The 27,955-nt window shown below is 38.9% G+C and overlaps 2 protein-coding genes and 1 pseudogene across 5 annotated transcripts in view; 1 reads left to right on the forward strand and 2 right to left on the reverse strand.

Moving 5' to 3' along the window:
- Window positions 1-24,425, forward strand: part of P2RY4 (pyrimidinergic receptor P2Y4) — a 575,290-nt gene extending 550,865 nt beyond the window's left edge. The window contains exon 4 of the mRNA XM_060182846.1: window positions 23,966-24,425. The gene's annotated coding sequence lies outside the window, so the exon portion shown is untranslated. The remainder of the gene's footprint in view (window positions 1-23,965) is intronic.
- Window positions 1-27,955, reverse strand: part of EDA (ectodysplasin A) — a 620,747-nt gene that overhangs the window by 131,768 nt on the left and 461,024 nt on the right. The window lies entirely within an intron of this gene.
- Window positions 888-1,620, reverse strand: LOC103120352 (vesicle-trafficking protein SEC22b-like; annotated as a pseudogene).

Consider the following 27,955-nt stretch of genomic DNA (forward strand, 5'->3'; position numbering starts at 1 on the left):
AAAGGTGTCATTATGATCAGAGCCTTTCTTCTGCCAAAGTCAAGTTTTTTTTTTTTTTAGCTATTCGATTGCTATACTCACTTGTATATATTAATATAAACCAGCTGTTGAAAAATAAAGACTGTCTCAAATTAATTCAGCTTTTTAAAGGAGCAAATAAAACAGTTTAGTTTCTTAATCAAGGAATGCTATAATATAATTCCAAGGAATCTTAATATAATTCATTAAACCCCAAAGCAAGTGTGAAATAAGCAAAATATCATGAAAGGAAAACAACAAAAGTTATCTTCCTACAGGGGTCAATAGACAAGACCTTTGCAGTACAGCCATTAACCTTCACATACTGGAGTTTTGTTTCAAAGACCATCAGAAACTCAGGTTACTGAAACCATGAATGTCACCAACAAAAGAAATGTTGATTAGATATGATATGATAAAAAAAAAAAAAACTTCTTCAAACGGGTGCCTTCTCTGGAAAAATTTCAGAATGTTGCCAGTACAGACTATTTAAGCCAAATCTCAGTTATGGCTACATTAGAAAATGTAAATGTCCCAGTCAATGCTTTAAAATGCAAAGCACTGGCGGCGGGGTGGTTGTGGTGAAGAGAAAAACTGAAACAATCTACTGTTCCTTAATATGTATGGCTTAGCACCCAGAGAAAGGCTCTGCCCCCAAAAGAGACTTTCTCCAGAGGTTTAAGTTTCATTAAATGAGGTGTAGCCTTTCATTTTTCAGGATATCATTTTCTTGTAAGGTCTTTAGAGGCAGACACTCCACCTAGATTCTAATATTCTAATATTCTAATATTCTAATATTAGATTATCCCTGATGAACACAGATGCTAAGACCAACAATGAAATCTAATATTCTAACATCTAATATTCACTTGTCTGTGAGCCCAACTTACTGAAAACATACACCCACCAGGTTCTAGATTCTTCCTTGTCAGTGACTGAATCCACTACTTCACAGCCACCTAAATCGAACATATACTATTAACCTGATGAAAAATGCAGCCACTGCTGCAAGTTTAGCGTAAGTGGAACGCATGTATCCTGGCGGTATACTTCGTATCCTGGCGGTATTTCTTGGACAGACTGGACAGATTGTTAGCCTTTGAATCCAATTCTGAGAGTGCTTCTCCACATTGTAACACTTCTTCAATGTTGGCCACCATGATCATCTGCATATCTTGCAATTCAGTGTTGATGGAGCCTAGGTTTTCTTCTAGCACGACTGTCAATGTAGAGTTTCTTGGTTTTCTGAATGTAGGTATACAAACTCAATAAAGGAATAGGGTCTAGACACAGTGGGAACTTTCTTCCCATGCTGTTCATCGAACTCTGAGTGCATGTGTTCTAGGTAGGCAAAAACTGACTTCTTTGGGAAGGCAGCTTCACACAAAACCAAGTAACACCTTGTTCAGTAATGTAGTGAAAAGTCATGGAGCCAGTCTCCAAGGTACATCTGGTAGGGGACTGTTCATTCAACTTTCAAAAGAGCTGCTTAGCCTGACTCTGGTATTGTTGAAGGTCCCGGTTAGACTGCTTGTCCTTCTGCATCGAGGCGGCGAGCGGGAGTCTGTCCGCCACTCGGACAATCGTTGTGAGCAACACCATCGTCACAAGCTACGGAGGACCCAACACTGGCCCACAAAGCAAGACACGTCTAGACTTTTTAAGCGGTGACCACAGTTATGCCTCCCGCTTTGGTTCCGAAGATCGATATATTTTCTTCTTAAAGAATATTTTTATTTATTGAATAGAAAATGGCAGAAATCGAGAGGGGAGGGGTGATAGGGAGAGAGACAGAGGGACACCTGCAGCACTGTTTTACCACTTGCAAAGCTTTCCCTCTGCACGTGGGGACCAGGGGGCTCAAAACTGGGTCCTCATATATTGTAACATTTGTGCTCAACCAGGTATGCCACCACCTGAACCCCAGATGATATATTTTCTATTCATTTTAAGTTACTCCAAAAAATAAAGATAAGGGAATATTGCCAAATGGTTTCTATAAAGCTAATAAGCGGATACACTATAAAACAAGTACAGAACAATATCCCTGATGAACACAGATGCTAAGACCAACAATGAAATCCTAGCAATCCAGATTCACATGTAGAAGACTATACATTAATACCATGTGAGGGGCCAGTGAAATCAGTCACATTGCTTTACTGTATGTGTGACAGAGGCTCCAGTCTAGTTCCCACTGCACTGAAGGAAGTTTTGCTGCTGTGCTCTTTCATTTTCTCTACCTCTCTATCTCTGTATAAAACACACACACACACACACACACACACACACACACACACACACACACACACACGATTTATCCCAAGAATGCAAGGATGATTCAACATATATAAACCAATGTAATTCAACACACCATCAACAGAAAAACCTAAAGTCACACACTTATTTTAATAGATGAAAAGAGGGTTTTAGGCAAGATCCAAAATTTAATTGTTAAGCAAACAAACTTGGAAAAAAAAAGTAACCAAAATGTCTCTTGGACTCTGTAAGAATCATGGTGGTGATCAGGGGGAGCAGGGCACAGGATTTGGGTCGTGGATGTGTAACTACACACAGGAATCTTAAATTTTGTATACAGTTTAATAACTGATAATAAAAATACAAAAATGATTTATGATAGAACTTTATAAAAGAGATAGAAAGAACATTTATCAACTCTCTGCCATGATTCAGCTTTCTAGTCCTATTTCCAACTCTGAAAACATCTCCCCAGACAATACCTTTAGCCCACCTGTATGTTAGCTATCAGGCTCAGGCAAAAATTAGTAAAGTTATGGGTCTCTTGGAATATACCTAAAATAGGCTTCCTAGATACTATAGCAAGAAGACCTCAAATGTCATCTGCTGTAGTCTTACCTTTAGGTTCTTGCTTACTAAACAATTTGTTGTGTTATATCACTTAATGGTTTTCAGTCACCAAGTTGCAGATGCTACCATTATGCCAGCCTGATTTTCTGGGGCAGATGACCTCACCAATGTGTCCTAGAACCACACTTCTCCAAATCCCTGCCCTTCTGGGGAGAGATGAAGGCAGGCTGGGGGTGTGTATCAACCTGTTAATGCCCATGTCCAGTGGAGAGATGACTGTGGAAGCCAGACGTCCCACCTTCTGCACCCCATGAGGATTTCTGATCCATACTCCCAGAGAGATAAAGAGTGAGGAGACCTTCAATGGAGGAGATGGGATATGGAACTCTGGTGGTGGGGATTGTTTGGAATTGTTCCCCTCTTATCCCACAATCTTGTCGATCATTATTAAATAACTAATAAAAAGGGGGGAGGGCAAAACTTCCCAATGGGGAAAAGAAGTTCTCTTTAACAAATAGTGCTGGGAGAACTGGACAACCACATGTAAAAAAAAATTAAATTAGACCACTACCTAACACAATACACCAAAATTAGCTCAAAATGGATCAAAGATATGTATATTAGACCTCAAACTAAAATAAATAGAACAAATCAGTGAAACATGGGCAAAGGAAACAAAACAAGACTGAATAAATGGGCTTATGTCAAATTAAAAACTTCTACACATCAAAAAGTAATTACATAAAGATAAATAGTAAACCTAGAAACTGGGAGAAGATACTTGCACAGGAAGGCAAGAATCTGGCTCACTAAATGTTGGCCTCTTTGGACATTATCAGGCCACCTCACCACTGGCAGAGAATTCTTGGATTCCTCTGTAGATAATATAGGCCTATATCTTTGATAGATCCCTCTCTCTACCATCACTGTTCACACCCACTGGGAATGTCATTATAAGAACTTTTTTATTTAATTTTTTTATTTATAAAAAGGAGACATCTACAAAACCGTAGGATAGGAGGGGTACAACTCCACACGATTACCACCACCAGATCTCTATATCCCAACCCCTCCCCTGATAGCTTTCCTACTCTTTATCCCTCTGGGATTATGGACCCCAGGTCATTGTGGGATGCAGAAAGTAGAAGGTCTGGCTTCTGTAATTGCTTCCCCACTGAACATAGGCGTTGACTGGTCAATCCATACTCCCAGCCTGCCTCTCTCTTTCCCTAGTAGGTTGGGGCTTGGGGGAAGCAGAGCTCCAGGACATGTTGGTGGTGTTGTCTATCCAGGGAAGTCTGGTCGGTATGGTATCTGGAACCTGGTGGCTGAAAAGAGAGTTCACATACAAAGCCAAACAAATTGTTGACCAGTCATGTACCTAAGGGTTGGAATAGTGCAGATGAAGAGTTGGGGGGGGGGGTCCTCCATAGGCTCCTAAGCTGACTATGGGCCCCAGACCAAATCAAGTTTATGGGGTTTACAGCCAACAATATTTATACCCATTTCCCATATTATGGAGTACTCTCTTCCCTGATCCAGCTTTCTGTTCCTTTTTCAGCCATGACATCATCTCCCCAGACAATAACTTGGATCCACCTGCATATCAGATTTCAGGCTCAGGGGAAAAAACCAAAAAACAAAAAGCTAGTATAGCCACAGGCCCTTTGGAATGTAACTAAAATATGTCTACAAAATGGAGGACCCCCCAACTCTTCACAAGAACTTTTGTATGCTTCTTCAAGACCACACCCTCACTATGAAATAACAATACAGGGACTGTCCCATTCTCTGAAGGCAGGCTAAATAATTCTCCTTTTTCACTCAAGGAAGACTGGTTCTGAAATGCATGCAGCCTAAAATATTCCCAACTGTGATATGGACTTATGAACTGAATCTGACAGAGACTCAGAGCTTGTATAGGCTCCTGTTATAAATATGAACAGATATGGTCCCTAGGTTAGATCATTGTAGTAAACCATTAATTGAATTTATATATCTTTTATTTATATTTCTTTTATTTAGTTTGAAGGCAACTCTGCCCTAATCCCACTTCCTAGTTCTACTCTCAACTCGGACACCATCTTCCCAGATAATATTTGTGGTCCACCCCTAATGTTAGCTATCAAGCTCAAGGAAAGATTAAGACATATGCTTCTAGGCACATTGACTTCTTAGTTTCCTTCTACCCTAAGCTTCTTTCTTTCTTTCTTTCTTTCTTTCTTTCTTTCTTTCTTTCTTTCTTTCTTTCTTTTTTTCTCTTTCTCTCTCTCTTTTAAAAATTTTTTATTGGGGGATTAATGGTTTACAGTTGACAATAAAAAACAATAGTTTGTATGTGCATAACATTTCCCAGTTTTCCACATAATAATTCAACCCCCCAATAGGTCCTCCTCTGCCATCATGATCCAGCACCTAAACCATCCCCCCACCCCAGAGTCTTTTACTTTGGCGCAATACACCGAAGGTCCCTACTTTCATCTGCTCTCGTCTTACTTTATGGCTCCTATTAATTAAACATTGTGTCCTGCTTTCTATCTTACTGTATTTTAGTCACCAAGCTACATATGCTACTATAATTTTATCTTGACTTTCCTGGACAGATGACTTATCAATGTGTCCTGAAACCTTAGACTCTCTAGAGTTTTACCCCACGAGGGAAAGATATAAACAGTTGGTGCCATAGATCGACCTGCCAATGCTCATATTCAGTAGATAATCAGTTATAGAAGCCAGACCTTCCAACTTATGTATCCCAGAAAGAATTTTAATCCATACTCCTAGAGGGATAAAGAATAAGGAACCTTACAATGGAGGGGATGGGGCACAAAACTCTGGTGATGAGAACTGTATGAAATTGTACCTCTGTTATCTTATAATTGTGTTTTTAAATTTTTATTCTCTTTATTTACTTATTGGATAGAAACAGCCATAAATCAAGAGGGAAGGAGGAGACAGAGGGAGACATAGAGAGACCTGCAATGTTGCTTCATCATCTGCAAAGCTTTCCCCCCTGCTGGTGGGGACCAGGGTCTTGAACCTAGGTCCCTGTGCATTGTAACATGTGCGCTCAAACAAGTGTACCACCAGATGGCCCCCTTACAACTGTATTAGTCATTATTAAATCAATGATATTTTTAAAAGTAAAACTGGACCATCACTTAACACTATGTACAAAATAGGATCAAAATGAATCAAAGACCTGGATATTAGACCAGACACTCTAAAACATACAAAAGAAAACACCAGATAAACATTTCTGCACCTTAACATCAAAGTTGTATTTGGATACTCAACCCTATGGGCATGTGGAATGAAAACACAATTAAATAAATGGGTTACATGAAAGAAAACCCCTTCTACACATCCAAAGCAAACTATACGAGAGTAACCAGGCAACTCAATAATTGGGAGATGATATCTTCATATCACATACAACAGCGACTGATATCAAACATCTATAAGGAAAAAAATAACCAAGTTAAAAAAAGTGGGTTAAGTGGGCTGGCACTGGTGCACCTGGTTAAGCATACATATGACCAGGCATAAGGACCTGGGCTTGAGCCCCAACTCCCCACCTGAAGTGGGGACATTTCACTAGTGGTGAAGCAGGTCTGTAATTATCCTTCCTTTCTTCCTTCCTTCCTTTCTTCCTTCCTTTCTTTCTTTCTCTTTCTTTCTTTCTTTCTTTCTTTCTTTCTTTCTTTCTTTCTTTCTCCTTATACCTCCTTCCCCTCTAAATTTATATCTATTTGGTGAGACAAAATAAGAAACAAAGAAAGAAGGAAGGAAGGAAGGAAGGAGCAGTGGATTTGTAGCACTAGAACCAAGCCCCAGCGATAACCCTGGTGGCAATAGATGAAAAAATAAGAAAGAAAGAAAGAAAGAAAGAAAGAAAGAAAGAAAGAAAGAAAGAAAGAAAGAAAAGGAAAAGAAGAGGAAGAAAGAGAGAGAAAGAAAGAAAGGAAGGGAGGGAGGAAGGAATGAGGGAGGGAAGGAAGAAAGAAAAAGAAAGAAAGAAAGAAAGAAAGAAAGAAAGAAAGAAAGAAAGAAAGAAAGAAAGAGAAAGTGTTGGTCAAAGAAATAAGCAGCCAGTTTTCTATGCCTTAATTTATGGAAAAGTGGCAAAGAATAAATTGGGTAGAGGACAGTGTTTTCAATAAATAGTTCTGGGAAAATTGAGTAGTTATATGCAAAATAATCACATCACTATATCTCACCATGCACAAAAACTAGTCTAAATGGATTAAAGACTTTGATGTTAGATTAAGAGCCATAAAATAAATAGAAGAAAACAGGCAGACAATTCCATGATCGCAATTTCAGAAATTTCTTCAGACTGGAGTTCACTGTCAAGGAAAAGAGAAACAAAAATAAAACTATGAGGTTGCATAAAACTGAAAATGTGTAAAGTAAAACTAATTATAATTAAATAAAAAGATGTCTTACTGAATGTATGGTCATATTTATGCACCATAAGGAACTCAAAAAACTTGGCAATAAATTGAACGAGCTCATAAAAAAAGTGGGAAGAAGGTTTGAACAGACTTTTCACAAAAGAATATATTCAGATGGACAAGCATATGAAAAAATTCTCAATTTTACTTATCAATGAAATGAAAATCAAGACAAAAGATACCATCTCATACCTATGAGAATGCCATAAATAAAAAAATGAAAATGAAACAAAACAAACATGCTGGCAGGCATGTGGAATAAAATAGGGACCTTGGGAGTGTCTCTATAACAAATGGTGTTGGAAAAATTGTTCTGAAACATGCATAAGAATGAAACTGAACCACTACATTTCACCACTCACAAAAGTAAATTCCAAATGGATCAAGGACTTGGATGTTAGGCCATAAAGTATCAAATACTTAGAGGAAAATTTTGGTAGAATTCTTTTCATCTGAATTTTATAGGTACCTTCAATGATTTGAATCCAATTGCAAGGAAGACTAAAACAAAAATAAACCAATAAGACCACATCAGATTAAAAATCTTTGGCACAGGAAAAGAAACCACCACCCAAACAAAAAGATCCCTTACAGAATGGGAAATCTTGATATGCCATACATCAAACAAGAGACTAATAGCCAAAATATATAAAGAGCTCACCAAACTCAGCAACAAAAACAAATACATAAAAAACCCCAACCAAAAACTGGGGAGAAGATATGAACAAAATATTCAGCAAAGCCAGAGAGCCAGAGACGACCCGAACAGCCCCTGCGGCTACAGTCAGACTATGACCCACACAATCAACGACTGCCACCTCTCCAGATTCAAAGGAGGTCTCAAAACTACATCAGGCTCAACCTGATGCTGTTGGCTGGCTACGGAAGAAGGGCAAACGCTAGAAGAAGAACTGTTGGTGGTAATATGAACTGATTCATTCTCTGTGGAATATAGTCTTAAAATGGTCAAATATTTAAAATAGATTATATCCAGCAAAAATTCTGCTTAGTATCTCTCTAAAAATACAGAAATACTCCTAGAAGGGAATTATGCATGCCTATGTTAACCACAGTGCTATATGCAATAACAAATGGTTGTAGACAACCCAAATGTCCAATGACAAACTGGTGAATAAGGAAGCTGTGATATACAAACACAATGGAATGCTACCTACTCAGCTGTCAATAAAAATAAAATTGTCTCTATAGCTGCAACATGGTTGGAACTGGAACAGATCATGGTAAGTGAAATAAGCCAGGGCAAATCCTACTCACAGGTGGAATTGAAGTAACAAAATAGGAGAAAACAGTGTGAATTATTAATAAACCATGATCTATCTCAGTGGATTCAAGGACTCAAAAGGGGTGGGTAGGACAGTGTTAGAAGAGAGTTAGGGACTTGGTGGTGTGTTGACACCTATCTTGGGGAGAAGTGAAACTGTATCCCTGACCCAATAACTACTTATAAAAGAAATTTTCCTCAAATTAAAAAATGAAAAAGAAATAAAGCAAGAAAGAGAAAAAGAAAGGAATGATGTGTGTTGCTGAGGAGTTATTCTGATGCAGTCTCCACCCCCAGGTTTTACTACGCCCCGCGAAATCCTAGCAGTGCCCCCTTGAACCAATCCTGGCCCTACACGTCACCCCTGGTTGTCGCCCAATAAAAAGCCCCCTCACCCCCCCTCTCTCTGGGTTCTCAGCTCTCCCTCTCTGAGGTCTCGCTCCCTGCTCTCCCCCCGTGGTCAGGTATTGGGGACGGCCATTGCCGGCTGGCTCCACGTGGTCTGAACCAACCCCCCCATCCTATAATAAAGATTTGTGTACCCCTTTGCTCTGGACATCCACTCTCTTCTCCGCGGTGCAGCCCGACACCAGACCACCACAACATCTGGCGCCCATTGTGTTCCGTACCCACACCACGCCCGGCCTGAGGTCTCCAAAACCGTCCAGACACAGGTAAGTGGCATCTGCCCACTTCTGTGGCCCCGCGTTTCCCTCCACCATGGGAAATTTCTCGTTTTATGAGGAGGTGTCCCAGTCATTATCTCTTGACCTGGGACAGATTCGCGCTGTCATAAACGGTTTAATTTTCGCTACCCCTTGGATTTTTTTAACTGTGGTCGCCACTTTCAAGATATGTAAAACGTGGTATGCCATAAGGATAAGTGACCTTGAGGCTGAGGTACGAGAGTTAAATCACATGTGCTTAAGACTTAGACGTCCTAAGCGATCAGCAGCTAAACCCAAGAATTCCGTTCCCACAGACATGCACATGTGTTCGGATGCTCCTCCTCTGACCCCGCCCCCTTCCGCCCCAGTTTCAGCTCCGCCTGCCTGAGGTTTCTGCGTCCCTGAACCCCCCCTGCCCCTGACGCCCTGGTTTCAGCTCCGCCTGCAGCTTCTGCGTTCCTGACCCTGCCCCCGGCCCCTGCCGCCGCGGTTTCAACTCTGCCTCAGGCTTCCTCGTCCCTGACCCCGCCACCTGCTGATATGTCATCATTAAGGGACCTAGTGGCTGAGATACGAGAGCTAAAGGATATTTTTTCAGCATTTAAGGATTTTAAACCATGTGCAGTCCACCCCAGGAGCTCCATCCCCGTAGATATGCGTTTAGTCTCCCCTGCAGCCACTACAACAGTTTCTACGGCACTTTCCACTTCTGTAGCTCCCTCTCCCGTGCCATCGGACCAAATCCACACATTCCCAGTAAACTTAGCCCCTTCTAAACAAAACCCTAAGCCATGGCAGCCATATTCCTCTAAAAAATTTGGAACATCAGACAAGCAGTTACGGAGGAAGGAATGCATTCTCCATGGACCAAGTCCATCTTAAGGAGTTTTTACCAGCATCTAAATACACCAAAAGACTGGAAAGATCTGGCTCGTGCTGCACTCCCAGACCCACTCTATCTTCAGTGGCAGGCATGCTTCCGTGATGAGTGCTCTAGACAATCGCAGGAAAATAGTAACAAACAGGTAGAATGGAATTCTGATGCTTTGTTTGGAGCAGGAGCTTATGAATCTGGAGCTCAGCAGGCAGAAGCCAGGTTTCCAACCGGTTATTTTGAACAGGTACGGATCTGTGCAACACAAGCATGGGAAAGGGTGACCCCACCTGATGTAGATTCGTCAGCTCCCATTAACTCTTTTCACCAAGGCTCTGATGAATCATTGGCGAGCTTCATCTCAAGGGTGAAGAGAAGCTTAGAGAGAAAGGTTTATAATCCTGACGTCCACAAACTACTCCTGCGCTGTATTGTCTGGGAAGGCATGACACCACAATTTGGTCAGGTATGCCTTAATCTTAAACACCTACACCCAGATAATTGGATTCTAGCGACACAGGAACTTACATCAGGCAATTATGGGGCACCCGCTACGACGCAGGTCTATGCAGTTGCCCCACGTAAGCAAAACGGGGCCTGCTTTCAGTGCGGTCACCAAGGACATTGGCGTAACCAATGTCCTGATAAGTTGCGACCACGCCTCCAGCCAGAGCAACCCCACTTTCAGTCAGGGAGCCAGAGACCACGTACTGTTTGTCCAAAATGTCGTAAGGGGTTTCATTGGAAGAGAGATTGTTGGTCCCAATTTCATAAAGATGGTTCGCCCCTGAATGGTACAAATTCGGGGCCTGAGATTTTGTGAACCACTCCTGTTTTAGAACGAGGTCACCCTTCTATGACAGTAAAGATTGGCAATATTCCTTTTAAATTTTTTATTGACGTGGGGGCAGAAAAGACGATTTTAAGGCAAGAAGAGGTTCCCCAAGATTGGGAACTTATCCCTGGACCCAGTATACATGGAATAGGAGGGATGACCAGAGCATTTTGCACACGAGACTCGCTCATGTGGGAAGACCCAGAAGGTTCTACCAGACACTTCCGCCCTTTGGTAGCTAATATTAGCACCAACTTACTGGGCAGGGATCTTCTGGAATGTCTTGATGTTAGGATATCCACAGACGCCTCTGCAGAGCGTAAAACTCGTTCCCGTGATACCAGGTCTATTCAGCACCCACAATACTAAATGCCACTTTTCGTAGCCAAACACCCCGCTTAAGCTGGCTTTCTAATGAGCCTGTCTGGGTGGAACAGTGGCCTTTACCTAGGGATAAGCTTAAAATTTTGAAAGAGCTCGTCCGAGAGCAGTTGTCCTTGGGACACATTCGTCATTCTCGAAGCCCATGGAATACTCCTGTCTTTGTGATTAAAAAGCGCTCGGGAAAATGGCGCCTCCTTCAAGATCTCCATGCAGTAAATAAAACCATGCAGGTCTGGGGCTCCCCCCAAAGGGGTTTGCCTCTTACTTCTGCAATTCCCACCGGAATTCCAATCATAGCTATTGATATACAAGATTGTTTTTTCTCTATCCCCTTGCATTCACGAGATTGTAAACATTTTGCCTTCTCTGTTCCGTCTATTAGTAATGCCAGCCCTGCTGATAGATTTCAATGGGTGGTGCTGCCCCAGGGTATGGCCAATAGTCCTATTATTTGTCAGTAGGCTGTTAAATCTGCTCTTGTCCCATATATTCATAAGGGCCTTAATATTTTTCATTATACAGATGATATTTTAATATGGGGAAAATCAGATACAGATCTCTATGTCTTACGTGATTTTCTCATTCCTGCATTAAAGAAAAGCGGCCTTATTGTAGCCCCTGAGAAGACACAGCTAATCCCTCCAATATCCTTCCTAGGTTCAGAGATTTCTCTAATGCAAATTCGTCCCTTAAAACCTAATGTTACCTTCCCTTCTAACCTTACTCTTGCTTCTGTACAAAGTTTTCTAGGAAATTTAAATTGGCTTAGGCAGTATCTCTATCTGCCCACAAGCTGCCTCCAACCACTGTTTGACCTGTTGAAAGGAAACAAACATCCCTCTTCAAAATGTAAGTTAACTCCTGAGGCATCCTTGGCACTGGAAAGGGTTAACCAGGCCCTCCAGAACATGCACCTTATTCGATTCTCCCCCTCCTCTCCGGTAAACCTTCTAATCTTCAACTCCACCCCCACAGTAGTAGGGGCACTGTGGCAAGACCATGAGGTTCTCGAATGGCGTCACACGCCAGTAGGAGGAGCTCCAAGACTCCTCACTGAGATAGACGCATTAGCATTCATGGTTCGCCAAAGGAGAAATAGGTCTGTGCAGGTCTTAGGGAAAGAACCGGATTTAATCATTCTGCCCTTTTCTCTCACAGATACAGAGTGGCTTATACGCCATCATTCCCACTTTGCCATAAGCTTCGTGGGGTTTCCAGGACAAACAGATAACCATTTTCCTTCTAATAAGTTGATAGCTTCTTTACCTCTTCTGCCCCTACTAGCACCTAAACTTTTCTCTCGGGATCCCATTCCCTCTGCTCCTACAATCTTTACTGATGGCGGAAAAAGGGGAGCTGCTGCCCTTATACATTACCCAGACAAACAATCTCCTAAACCTCTCTTTACTGAGCTTCCTGATAATTCCCCTAAGTACAAAGAACTTTATGCTGTTTTTCTTGCACTAAAAGCTGTACCAGAATCCTTCAACCTTTTTTCTGACAGTGTGTATACTGTTAACTTACTTCCATGGCTTGCTCGTTCTTATGTGAAAATTGATGACAACCCACTTTCCCCTCTCTTGATTCAAATCGCCTCTATGCTCTGTTCTCGAACCCAACCACTGTATATTCAACACCTTCGTTCCCACAGCCTTCTTCCTGAATGCCGCAGTTGACCACCTTGCCTCCACAGGAACTTTCCCAGTCTCTGTCTCTGATCCTGCTAATTTTCATTCTCTAACCCATGTTAATCTTAAAGGCCTTCGAGCTCGATTCCCTGATGTTCCTGTACCACAGTTAAAACATATCCTCACTACATGCTCTTCTTGTGCAAGTCTCATAAAGACACCTGCTATCCAGACCCTTGGGGTTAACCCCCGAGGTTTAAAAGCTAATGCTATTTGGCAAGTTGATGTCACCCACATACCAAACTTTGGCAAACAAAAATATGTGTTTGTCTCAATTGATACCTTTTCTAAATTTATGTGGGCTACAGCTCAGACAGGAGAAATTGCTAAAAAGCTTGTAAGCCATATGCTCTCTTGTTTTGCCGTTATGGGGGTCCCATTATTTTTTAAAACAGACAATACACCTATGTTTACAAGCAAACAATTTAAAGATTTTTGTTCCCTCTGGAATATTACTCATACCACGGGCATTCCCTACAATCCACAGGGACAAGGCATTGTCGAGAGGGCCCATCAAACTTGAAGGCTCAACTAAATAAAGATAAAGGAGGAACATATCCCCCCAATATCCAGCTAGCAAAAGCCTTAACTACGTTAAATCTCTTTAATATTTACAATAACTCGGCCTTACCCCCTATTATTCTTCACTGGCAAACACCATCTACCCTCCCATCTATTAAGGTCAAATGGAGAGACCCACTCGATAAAATTTGGAAAGGGCCTGACCCATTATTGACCATGGGAAGGGGTTTCGCATGCATTTTCCCTCAAAATTTCTCTAAACCTGTCTGGGTTCCTGCCCGCCATGTCCGACAATACCCGCAGGATGGCGCTGTTATTCCTGAAGAACAAAAAATACTACAAGAGGACCAGATGCAGGATACATCCCAGGACCCGTAATACAACATGGCAGAACCTACAAAATCTGGCTCACAGAGACCTCTCTCCTACCCTTTCCCTGTATGTCTTATGTTATAACTGGCCAGTTGTTTTTGTGAGTGAGTGTGTTGAATGACAAAAAAAAAAAATTGCATGACCCGTCTGCTCAGAGTACTCTAAAAGGTATTTGGCTTTATATAAAAATGCTGGATGCAGCCAAAGTTTCTGGAGACGTCCAGAAACATTCCAAATTTTTTTTTCTTTCTCCCTCTTTTGATTTTTATATATAGTTTTGGTATATATGTAAGTGCTTAGTCTTAAACTGTGTGACTAATGACAGATTTGAATTTGTTTTTAAATAATGTGTTTTTATAACAAAAGTTCTTTTTCCTCCAGTTCGTTATAACTAAATGTTTATGGGTATGTCTCAAGTTTGGTAACACTAACTTAACGGTCAAAAGTGTAACCCTACAGCTACACTTTTACCAGACAAGGTAAAAATTAATTTGTTAAGGTAACTTACTATTTAGGTAAAAGTCTAAATGTTCAATGTGACTATTCATTCCCAAAACTAAACTATATAAATTTTATATACAGGACACCTTTGAAGGGCCCCCAAAGGTGCCCTGTAAACTATCTTGTGGAAATTAATCCACAACAGATCTGGCATCAATCTGGCACTGTAAACATTAAAATCATTGTCACGAATATGCGTTAACTCTCTAAGCAATTTGAGTCTGTTTAAAATACATATTTTAGCTAAAATTGATCTCAAGATCCTGCGGTAGAGGTTGCTACAGGAGGTCACATTAGATGGCCTTTAAACAAAATCATAAAGAGATTCTAAACCAATTATAATCATCGAGGTATCAACTATAACAAACCTATAACTTGTTACAAGTTCAAATTAACCACGAGAAGCAGATTGTGTTTCTTTCACAGGAATCCCGGAAAAACCATCTGAACCCCTGCACACCCTGACGTCACCCACTAGATGGCACGACTACCGTGGCACACTCCCCGAAACCCTAGATGTCACTCAACGTGATCTGAAGAACCTGATACACAGACTCCAAGGACAGAACTTTCTTCATGCCTGGTTACCGTTCCTGCTTCTGACCTGCCTGTCACGTGTTGGTGGTTCCAGCTGGCTATCTACAGAAAAGCGACATTCCAGCGGCTGACCTCCCTCATGCAGTGTCACATCCCCTGCCAATTCTTCCCCTAGCCATCTACTTTGGACTGAGACTTGTATCGGACTTTCTGACATACCCTATGGACACTTTAAACAATTTTGAAGCAGCTTATTTCCCTTCACGCTGCTGGTTTTTCATAGACTGATCCTGAGTAATTCATAGACTTTACAGACTGTTGCCTTGAGGACTATACAATGCCAAATAGCTCCTCTGTTTGGTGGGTCATGGCCTCCCGCCTCCCCCTCTTTATGTACCCTTGCCCTTCCCCCACCGCAAGCAGGGAATGTTTCTTTACACACCAATCCTTCCCTTCACACCACACTGGCTTTTACTACTTCCCTACTTGTCCCTTCCTATTTTGTTATATCATTTAGGCTTATGCCCAAAAGGTTTCTGCTCCATGATAGTCTTTTACAGACTTTGTACATCTTATGCAATTACTAGATAGAAAGATAGAAAAGATGTAGAGATATTGTGAAGAGATGGTTGAGCAGGCTGCGCTTAAACCTATGAGATGAGTCTCTCCAGGTAAGTCTCTCTCTCTAAAGAGGGGTTGAGCACAGGAGGACGCATAAATATCACAAGGTTCGCAGCCATTTAAGCCTTCCCTCCTCCACAGAAAGTCCTACATCTTCCCACCTGAGCATGGCATTACTCTAAAACATTTAAGCCTGCTCCATTCCATTTTTCTTTACTGTGTCCATTTAGATATAAAGGGATAGGAGGAGATGTTGCTGAGGAGTTATTCTGATGCAGTCTCCACCCCCAGGTTTTACTACGCCCTGCAAAATCCTAGCAGTGCCCCCTTGAACCAATCCTGGCCCTACACGTCACCCCTGGTTGTCGCCCAATAAAAAGCCCCCTCACCCCCCCTCTCTCTGGGCTCTCAGCTCTCCCTCTCTGAGGTCTCGCTCCCTGCTCTCCCCCCGTGGTCAGGGAGTGGGGACGGCCATTGCCGGCTGGCTCCACGTGGTCTGAACCAACCCCCCCCATCCTATAATAAAGATTTGTGTACCCCTTTGCTCTGGACATCCACTCTCTTCTCCGCGGTGCAGCCCGACACCAGACCACCACAACAACAGATGTGTGTTTCATTGTGGATGATTCTTGAATACTTTATACTAATTGAAAGAAGCCTGGCATAAAAACATAAATATTTATGATTACAACTTAATGAATATAGAGTTTCTCTTTGAGAGCATTCAAGTTTTAGAAATGCAGAGTGGTGATGGTCGAGTAAGTATAAATATTCTTCTTTGCCACTAAATTAATAAATTGCATCTTTAAAATGTTTATATATGGAATCAGTTAATACATACACACAACACACAATAAGTGAATTATTGATTCACTTTACAATATGGATGACCTTTGAAAACTTTAAAATTACTATTATTATTATTATTATTTAAAATTTAATTTATTTTGGATAGAAACAGAGAGAAGTTTAGAAAGATGATAGAGACATAAAGAGAAACATCTGAAGTGCTGCTTCACCAATTATGAAGGTCACACCGCCACTGCAGCTGATGACTGGGGGCTTGAACTGGGATAATTGCAGAACATAATGAGTGTTTTATCAGATTTGCCTTTGCCCAGCCCTGCCTATGAAAACGTCACGCTAGACAGTCAGATATAAAATCTCACATATTATATGAATGCATTGACATGAAATACCCAGAATCTGTTGATTTCCTGACAATTTTCTGAGGAAGTGGTTTAGCATCTGCCTAAACCTGGAGAAAGAAAATAGAAGAATTGAGTGTAATAGCTAAAGGGTTTCCTTTGGGATTTATAAAAAATGTTCTATAAACTTATTTTGTTGAGGACTGTGAAACTCTGTGACTATTTAAAAAAACCACAGAATTTTACATGTTAAATGGGAAAGGTTTGTGATATGTTAATTATAAATCAGTAAATCTGTTTTTTAAAAATAACAAAGTTTGTAATAGTCAATTAGTAAGTAATGTATTACTGAATTACTTTGGAATTTGACTGAGTATCATATCTAATAGGATACTTATGTTTAGCACTTTTAATAAAAAATTCTATTTTAGCTTGTGGAAAAGATAAGAGTGAGCCAGTATCATTTTTCATAAATAAATTACATCTGTGTCTAAAGTCTGATAATTTTTTTTTTTACTACACTGACAAAGGCCAAAGTATTTTGTGACTACATTTGCAAACTACAAGGGAAGCTAAGCGGAAATGAATGTTCTTCTAAATGCTGGAACTGCAAATGTAAGCTCATCTGAAGAGCTTCATATTTATATAATATTTAATTGTTGTAGCACTTTCTGATTTATTTCTGATGTATTAGGTCTATTATTACCCTTGGGAGGTGATCCTGATGGGAGTTAAGCCATTCTCCTTCCTTGTACAGGAAATTAAACATAAGTTTGGTCGACCTAGGTTTCATAGCTAGTTCATAACTCGACTAGATCTGACTATCATGTTTACTCACAGTTGAATGCTCTGTCAAATCACACTCTGCTCAACAGATTAGATCACATGGTGTTCCATGGAAAGGACACATTTCTATACAGCATAACCAAAGTAAAAATGTGAGAACTGTCAAAACAGGCCATTCATATATAAAACTCTAAGATATTGTTCATTTGTAATTCTAACTTCATTTTCGGTGTGATCTCTGAACAAGTCTACTATGTTATGTGCACTCATAGCTTTTGAACAAGGATATGAACAGCATGAGATAAAAAAGCATGAGTCAGAATTTGAGGCAGTTAGATAAGTTTAGGTAATTATTTTTTGTAGTGTACTATATTATTTTGGAATTAAACATGAATATGTTCTTTTCAAGGACTTGCCAATTATTAATAAGAGGAGGCAAGAAAAGACAAATATGTGACTAATAAAGAAACAAATAGAAACTGAAGAGTAAAGAGGATTATATTGGTGAAAGTGCTAATGGCCATAAGCAATAAAATGGTTTTAAACAATAACTTGAAAAGACAGTTCCAGAAAGGCTTCAGTTGGAATATTAGGTCAAGGTTGTTATTGTCCTATAAAATGAAGAGGAAAGAGATCCTGAATAGAACAATACTGATAAAGCAGTGTTCCCTTATTTTTCTCATGCAGCTCTTAACAATTTCATTGAATGAGGCAATACAGATATGATTTAAAGAAGATTATGATGTTGAATGAACTCATTTAATTAAATGAACAAGAACAATATCAATTTATTTGGTGCTTGATCTAAAGAAAGGCATTCAAAACCTTTAAGCAACACAAATACTTTCTGTTAAAAAAAGAAAGAGAGAAATCCAGGTAGAGAAGATAGCATAAACAGACTCTCATGGCTGAGTCTCCAAAGTCTCTGTCTCAATCCTCCAAAGTCTTAATCTCAATCACCTGCACCACCATAAACCAGAGATGAGCAGTGCTATTGGAGGGGGGGGTACTATTTCATTAATTATTTTTACATAGGGCCTCAGTCAATTTGTAAAGAACAGTTTTAATATCCACCACATAATCTAAGCTATTTTTTTGTTCTGGTTCCTTTTCCCCCTTATACCTACCTCATTAGATTGCTACCCATGATTGAGAGAAATTGATGACTGAAGAGAGATGGACATTTTTATTATTAATTTAATAATGGTTTACAAAATTATAATATGTTAGGGTTATATTTTCACATTGTACCCACCAACAAAGTTCTGTGCATTTAATATGTTCACATATCTTGCACTAGTTGAAGGTATATGATATAACTAATTGACATACATATATATATATATATATATATATATATATATATATATATATATATATATGATAGCTCACATTTCCATGTGTGAGGTCTCAAAGTTTGATCCCAGTGCCATGTGTGAGCACCATGGCATCAGGGGAAACTCCACAGGTGGTCAAGTAGTGGTGTGATTATTTCCCTCTCTCTCTTTCCTCCCCTCCCCTCCCCTCTCCTCTCCTCTCCTCTCCTCTCCTCTCCTCTCCTCTCCTCTCCTCTCCCCTCTCTCCTTTCCCCTCCCCTCTCCCTTCCCCCCTCCCCTCTCTTCTCTCCTCCCCCCTCCCCTCTCTCCTCTCCTTTCCTCTCCTCTCCCCTCCCCACCCCTCCCCTCCTCTCCTCTCCCCTCCCTTCCCCTCCCCTCCCCTCTGCTCTCCCCTCCCCTCTCCTCCCCCCTCCCCCTCCTCCCTCTCCTCTCCCCTCCCCTCCCCTCCTCTTCTCTTCTTTTCCCTTCTCTTCTCTTCTCTTCTCTTCTCTCTCTCTCATTTAAAAGAATAAAAACACCAGTTTGGGATAAATGAAATTACAAATTTAAAAAGCCCAGTATTGCAAATAAATAATAATAACAATAATAATGATAACAATAATAATAATTTGTTCCCGGATAAATAGATTTTTTTATGATTTAGCAATACCACTCCTAGGCATATATCCAAAGGACACGAAAACATTAATTTGAAGTATATACACTCCTGTGTTCAAAGTGGCATTATTCACAACAATCAAGGAGTGGAAGCAACCTAAATGCTTACTGTTAGACTATTAGATACAGAATTTATGGGATATATATTTAATGGAATACCATTCTGGAACTAAAATGCAGAGATTTCATCCTTTGAGAAGGAGTCCTAGGTATGACTCTTAGTGAAATAAATAAGGAGGTGAAAGACGGTTTTAGTTGGTTTTGCTCATATGTGTAAAACAGAGAATTAAAGCATAGTAAGTTGAAAAACTGAAAAAGTTAACCAAACTGTCTCTTAAATTTTGTCAGAAATATGGCAGTTGCCATTGAGGTGGGTTGTATAGAACTTTCATTGTGGTTTCTGTGTGAAACTAAATACTTGAAATCTTAAAAATTTTGTAAACCATTTTTAAATCACTTATAGTAAATCTACTATATAATATAAATTATATAATTTATATTATTTTAAATAATATTTAATAATATTATTTTAATAATTAATAATATTATTTAAAATAATATTTTATTATTATTTATAATTTATAATATAGATTTTGTAAACCATTTTTAAATCACTTATAGTAAAACTACTGAATAATATAAAAAAGTACTGTATCTAATATTTAGTAAAAAATATAAAAGGAAGAACTGTGTTTGTCTAGTCAATGTCCATTTTATAGGTGTATGGAAAGGAGAGATACAGTGATGTGGGGAAGATGTCAAAATAATTTGGTATTAAAATGCCATTTATTCCATACCTGAATGGACATGTGAAACCCCCTCAAGTGATTCTGAGTTCTTGTTACATTTTTTCTCTTTTTTTACATAAATATTTTTAAATTTAATTTATTTATATGTTATTGAGAAAAAGACATAGAGAGGGAGAATCAGAGCAACACTCTGGCATATTCAATTTGAAGTCCATACTTGAAGTCCAACACTTTACCCACCGCATCACTTCTTGGGCTACAAAGGCTATGCTGCTTCCCATAACAACTAAAACTAATAGTGAACACATATTTGGGACATCAGAGGACATGTTGTAAATAGGACAAGATTGGTTTGTCAGCTCACCAAACGTTTCTGTTTTCTTTGGGGGGGGGGTGGGTGAGTCAATACTTTAAGATATTTTTTTCCTTTTTTTTATAAGTGATTTCATATTGATTTACAAAATTCCAAGACAATAGGGGTATAATTCCACATTGTTCCCAGCTCCAGAGTTTTGTGTCCACATCCCTTCCACTGGAAACTGCAGTAGTTTTATAAATATGTTTTATTTCCTTATTGGAGGATTAATGGTTTACAGTCAACAGTAAAATACATGTACATGTATACATGTATATGTAAATTTTATACATGTTTGTACATGTATAAAATTTCCACATAACAATACAACCCCCACTAGGTTCTCCTCTGCAATTATGTTCCCAGACCTGAAACCTCCTCCACACACACACACCCCAGAGTTTTTTAGTTTGTTAAATACACCAATATTTAAATATTTTTGTTGCGTTTTTTTTTTTGTTCCCAACATTTCAGGCTTTTCATGACTTTATGCAACCCTTTTATATAGCATATCAGTTTTCCTAAACCAAGGGTACAGTCAACAAACTGAAAGGGATAGTGGATGTTCTTTTTGCCAGAAAATATCTTTCTGTTTTTCTTCATCAGAATATGAGCAATTTTCAAAATCCAACTCAAGTGTTGACTCATCTACTGATATATGCAGCCTTGTTATATATATATCTGTCACCGTGAATATCTTCAAGATATATTCCATGTATTTGATTGAGCAGTCTGTTATTCCCTCCTGTATGCATCTGCTGCAATATTTTACTTCTAGATAATTACTTATTACCTCTGAGAATTATTTACATCCTAAAATGACCTCTTGTATGAAGATTGTGTTTCCAAGACTAAAAAGAACATATTGCACTTTGTTTTTGCATCCCAAGTGTAGTAAAATACAATGCTATGCATAAAGTCACTGGTTAGTAAATCTCCATATTTTGATGTATTTAATATGCTTTACTGACTCTGTTTCCCCTTCCGTTTCATTTGTATTTGCTTTGTTGTTCTAAATTATTTCACTTGATTCATAACCCTCTTGTACCTTCTTACTGAATTCAGAGGGTGGATAAACCACATTCTTTCTATTGGACTGGGTAATTTGAGAAGATGTAACATTAGAATTGCTAATAGCTATTCTTGTCACCTCATAAGGAGAACCTCCTTGGATAATGAGGTCAACACAAAAGAAAATAAAAATGAGAAAGTCTAGATTTTCAGAGCTTCAGAAACATATCTCAAAACGCTTACAGATTTTCTTCTCTTAAATTCCTCACACTTACAATTTGGTCAGGTCCTGCTTTTAGTTTCCCTCTCAGGTCTTCTTAGTCAACTTCTGTTAATGAGTGGGATGATCCCATACTCATCTTTATCTTTCTGACTTAGCTCACTTAACATAATTCCTTCTAGCTTTGTCCAAGATGGGTCAGAGAAGGTGGGTTCATTGTTCTTGATAGCTGTATAGTATTCTATTGTGTATATATACACCACAGCTTTCTCAGCCACTCATCTGTTGTTGGGCACCTGGGTTGCTTCCAGGTTTTAGCTATTATAAATTGTGCTGCTATGAACATAGGAGTCCACACCTCTTTTTGGTTGGGTGTTATGGAGTCCTTGGGGTATAACCCCAGGAGAGGAATTACTGGATCATATGGAAGCTCCATGTCTAGCCTTCTGAGAGTTTTCCAGACTGTTCTCCACAGAGGCTGTACCAATTTACATTACCACCAGCAACGTAAAAGGGTTCCTCTGTCCCCACAACCTCTCCAGCATTTGTTGCTGCTGTCCTTTTTGATGTATGCCATTCTTACAGGAGTGAGGTGGTATCTTAGTGTTGTCTTAATTTGCATTTCTCTGACAATCAGTGACCTAGAGCAGTTTTTCATATGTTTGTTAGCCTTTTGGATCTCCTCTGTAGTGAACGTTTTGTTCATATCCTCTGCCCATTTTTGGATGGGGTCATTTGCTTTTTTGGTGCTAAGTTTACTGAGCTCTTTATATATTTTGGTGATTAGTTTCTTGTCTGATGTCTGGCATGTGAAGATCTTCTCCCATTCTGTGAGGGGTCTCTCTGTTTGTTTAATAGTTTCTTTGGATGTGCAGAAGCTTTTCAATTTGATATAGTCCCATTGGTTTGTTTCAGCTTTATTCTTCCTTGCAATTGGGTTTGATTCATCAAAGATGTCCTTGAGGTGTATGTGGGAAAGTGTTTTACCAATGTTTTCCTCTAAGTATTTGATTGTTTCTGGTCTGACATCTAGGTCTTTGATCCATTTGGAGTTGATTTTTGTTTCTGGTGAGATAAAGTGGTTCAATTTCATTCTTCTGCATGTTACAACCCAGTTTCCCAGCACCATTTATTGAAGAGAGCCTCCTTTTTCCATTTAATACTTTGGGCCCCCTTATCAAATATTAGATATAAAAACCCTGTGGTGAGGGGTAGACATGCAGCTTCCTGGGCCAGTGGGGGGTGGGAGTGGGTGGGAGGGATGGGTCACAGTCTTTTGGTGGTGGGAATGATGTTTACGTACACTCCTAGCAAAATGTAGACATATAAATCACTAGTTAATTAATATGAGAGGAGGAAAATCAATTGTATGTCTCAAAGTTTTTCAAAACACAGACTGAATCTTTTTAATATATAGGCTGTGTATTTGATATGCGGACTCTCTCAAAACCCTAGACCAAGTAGATCAGAAGCATCCAATAGCACAGCTATATACAAGATACTGGGTACTGTACAGCAAACCATAACAAAAGGACTTTTCAAAGTTAACCCAATTACCAAATAATGTGATGATAACATTAACTATCGATTGTCTTTTTGAACCCTAAGACAGAAGGAACCTCACATCTCCACTATAGAGCCTATATTTCTCCCAGTCCTGGAACCCTTGGATAGGGCCCACTTTCCCGTATGCCTCTCCCAATCCATATCAAATAATATTGCATCTGCTGATCACAACCTAACCAACGCAACGATTGCCACCTCAACATGCTTCACTTCAGACTGTGTCCAGAGACTTCAGGTGTGGAATGACAACCCTTCAGCTTCATTACTCGGGTGAGACCTTTCCTTTCATAGTATACTCTAATTTCATCTCAGGTGGTTCACTTTCTAAAAAGTCCCATAACCTAGATATACACCAGTTTCTGTGAGAGAGAGCATATGTTCACACGTATCCATAAACTACTGCAAAATATATACCTGAAAGCAGAAGTACACTAGAGTTTGCAGTGAATACCTCCCTAACACTTCCTCTCCACTATACCAAGCTTTGGGTCCATGATTGCTCAACAATTTGTTTGGCTTCGTATGTGAACTCTCTTTTCAGTCACCAGGTTCCAGATGCCATCAGGATGCTGGCCAGGCTTCCCTGGATTGAAGACCCCACCAATGTGTCCTGGAGCTCAGCTTCCCCAGAGAAACACCCTACTAGGGAAAGAGAGAGGTAGACTGGGAGTATGGACCAACCAGTCAACGCCCATGTTCAGCGGGGAAGCAGTTACAGAAGCCAGACCTTCTACCTTCTGCAACCCACAATGACCATGCTCCCAGAGGGATAGAGAATGGGAAAGCTATCAGGGGAGGGCGTGGGATATGGGTGGTGGGAATTGTGTGGAGTTGTACCCCTCCTACCCTATGGTTTTGTTAATTAATCCTTTCTTAAATAAAAAAATAAAATAAATAAAATAAAAAAATTCCTCACAGCTACTCAAACTCAACTTTTCTAAAATTACTTTCTCCCCAATCAGTATCTCAATGAAAAGTATAGTACTTTTCCAGACACTTGAGTGGTATCCTTGAATCCATTTTTACCTCCTTTAACCAACCACTAAGTCAGATATTCTTTATCTACTAACCAAATCTTCCTATTTATTCATTCACTGTACCTATTCAGACACCATCATCCTTATGTATATCATTGTAGCAGCCTCCTATTTTCTAGTTACAACCCATTTCTGCTTAGTCCATTTTATCAGCTTTTTCTTTACTATATTTCATAATTTATAACAACACATGCTTATTTTAAGAAGTCAAAGTATACAGAGTTATATGAATAACTAACAACAGTTATCCTTTTTCATCGAAATATCTTCCATCTAAGGTAGTTGATATTCACAGTTTGAGGCCTCAACTTCTCATCTCTGTTTATATGCATGTGTTATATTTATATATGAAACAAATACATATCAAATCTATTATATTAATTATATTATCATCACTGGCAAAAGAAGGATATTGGAAGTCTTATATCCAAAATAAGTAGACAAGAAGTAATAAAAGACATTTAAATGAGAAAGGGAAAAAAACTCAATTGCCTTTGCTGATAACGTGATCCTACATACAGAAAACATGAAAGACACCATCAATAGCTGTTTAATTAATGAGTTTAGTAAAGTTTCAGAATAAAAAGTCAACATACAAAATCGTTTGTACTTATGCGTAAGAACAATGAAATATCTAAAAGTACATCAAGCAAAAATGGTTCCATTTATAGTAGTGTAAAGAAGAATAGAATACACCAAACTTCTACATGCCTCTAATAACCAACATAGTTTTCACAATGCCTGAGAAACAATTTGGTTACCACTTTTTTAAAAAAGAAAATTACTTGTTTGTTTTAATCAAATGTGAGCAAAATCATTCAGCAGTTATAGATAATTTCTTATTAGGATAATTCCAATTCCATTCATTTTTTTGCCAATAATACAAATATTTTTATTTCAAAGCAGCATTTTACTGAATATATATTCAATAAAATTATGTGACAATATATATGTCAAATAATATATACCCCATATTTTTTAATCCAGTAATCTTTTATTGAATATTTAGGTTGCTTCCAGATTTTAGCTATTATGAACAGTATAGGGTGCATATTATGAACACAGGGGTGCATGTATACTTTCATATTAGTATTTCTATGTTTTTTAAATATATGCCTAGGAGTATTGTTTTCATTTTTATTGTTTTAAAGACTCTCCATATTATGTTCTATAGCAGCTGCACCAATTTGCATTTTCTCCAGCAGTGCACCAGAGTTCCCTTTTCTCCGCATCCTTGACAACACTTGTCACTTTTTTTTTTTTTTAGTTTGTTGATATAGGCTATTTTCACAGATGTGAAACTGTACCTCAATTTGCAGTTCTCTAATGATAAATGATGTGGAAAACTGTTTCATAGGTCTGTGACCCACCTCACTGTCTTCTTTGGAGAATTGTCTGTTCATATCTTTTGCCCAGTTTTTAATGAGTCGATATTTTTGTTTAGTTGTATGATTTCTTTACAAAATTTTCTTATTAATACCTTATGTGATGTGAAGATATCCTCTTCCAATTATTGTTTCTCTTCTATTCTTTTGATATGTAGAAGATTTTTAATCTGACATAGTCCCATTTATTTATTCTCTCTTTAGTTTCTTATTTTATTTTTTAACTTTTTTATTGGTGGATTGACGGTTTATAGTTGACAGTAAAACACAGTAGTTTACACATGTGTAACATTTCTCAGTTTTCCACATAACAATTTAGCCTCCTCTAGGTCCTCCTCCACCATTATGTTCCAGGACCTGAGCCACCACTGCCCCGCCCAGCCCCACCCCGCCAGCCCAGATTCTTTTACTTTGGTGCAATACACCAAACCCAATCAAAGTTCTGCTTTGTGTTTTCCCTTCTGTACCTATTTTTCAACTTCTGTCTGTGAGTGGGATCATCCCAAATTCATCTTTCTCTTTTTGACTTATTTCTCTTAATATGATTCCTTCAAATTCCATCCAAGATTAGATGAAGAAGGTGAATTAGCCATTTTTAATAGTTGAGTAACATGCCATTGTGTATGTATATGTATATTTGTATGTGTATGTGTAGGTGTAGGTGTAGGTGTAGATGTATATATCACAACTTACACTCATCCACTCACCTGTTGTTGGACACCTGAGTTGTTTCCAGGTTTTGGCTATTGCAAATTGTACAACATAGGGATACACAAATCCTTTTGGATGGGTGTGTTTGGTTCCTTACGGTACATCCTCAAGAGAGTAATTGCTGTGTCATAGGATAGGTCCATTTCTAGCCTTCTGAGACTTCTCCAGACTGCTCTCTACAGGGGTTGGACTAATTTACATTACCACCAGAAGTGCAGGAGGGTTCCTTGGTCCCCACAACCTCTCCAACATTTGTTTTTGCTAGCTTTTCCACTGTATGATATTTTTAAAGGGGTAAAGTGGTATCTCATTGTTGTCTTTATTTTCTGTTGCCCATGGGTTGGGTATCCAAATACATCTTTGATGTTAAGATCCTGAATTATTTCATCTATGTTTTACTCTGTGTATTTAAAATAATTTTATTAGTGATGTAATAGTCATTAACAAGATTATAAAACAATAGGAATAATTCCATACTACTCCCACTACCAAAGTTCTGTGCCCCCATCCAACAGTAACCACCATTGTTCTCCCAAGGTCATTATTATGGGTTGACTATATATATATATATATTTCTTTAAAAAATTTTTTAATTCCTTTTTGTTGCCCTTGTTTTATTTATTTATTTATTTATTTTGTAGTTATTGTTGTTGTTGTTGGTGATGTCATCATTGTTGGCTAGGACAGAGAGAGATGGAGAGAGTAGGGGAAGACATAATATATATATTTCAAGTTCATGTGTTTCAATTCTCTATATTCCACTGATGAGTAAAACTATGCCCTAGTCGTCTTCCTTTTTCCTCCTCCCTCTCAGATAAGATAAACCAGTACCTGACTTCCTTGTGTGTTCTCTAGAATCTTTTCCCTTTCAGTGATGAGGCAAAAACAAAGGTTCCTTGTCACAAAAGTTCTGGGCTCTGGTGGAACTGGGGTTCAGAACCCTCTGGTCATCTTCCCATAATATTTCCATATTTGGGAGAATGGACCAAAATTTGTTGGGATACAGAAGAAAGGAGTTATGTCTTTGCTGGACATAGATGTTAACTATTCAGTTGATACCCCCAGCCTGTCTCTATCTTGCCCTAGTAGGGTAGGCTTTGGAGAAGTGACGTTCTGGGACACATTGGCAAGATTATCTGCATAAGGAGGTCAGGATGGGATTGTTTACTTTATGTTTCAGATAGTTTCAGGTCTAATATATAATTTTTGATGAATGACAATAAGTGATGATTTGCTTTAATTTTATTATATATGGGTGACCAATTTTCCCAACACCATTATTAATTGTTCTTTTCATATATTATTGTATTTAATTTGATGAGATTTGATTAAAGCTTTTTTATTTTTATTTTTGTCAGTATTCATCAGGGATAATTTATTAAATTTAAATTTAAAATTTAAATCC

This window comes from Erinaceus europaeus, chromosome X, assembly GCF_950295315.1.
Source record: "Erinaceus europaeus chromosome X, mEriEur2.1, whole genome shotgun sequence".
NCBI classification, from domain to species: Eukaryota; Metazoa; Chordata; class Mammalia; order Eulipotyphla; family Erinaceidae; genus Erinaceus; species Erinaceus europaeus.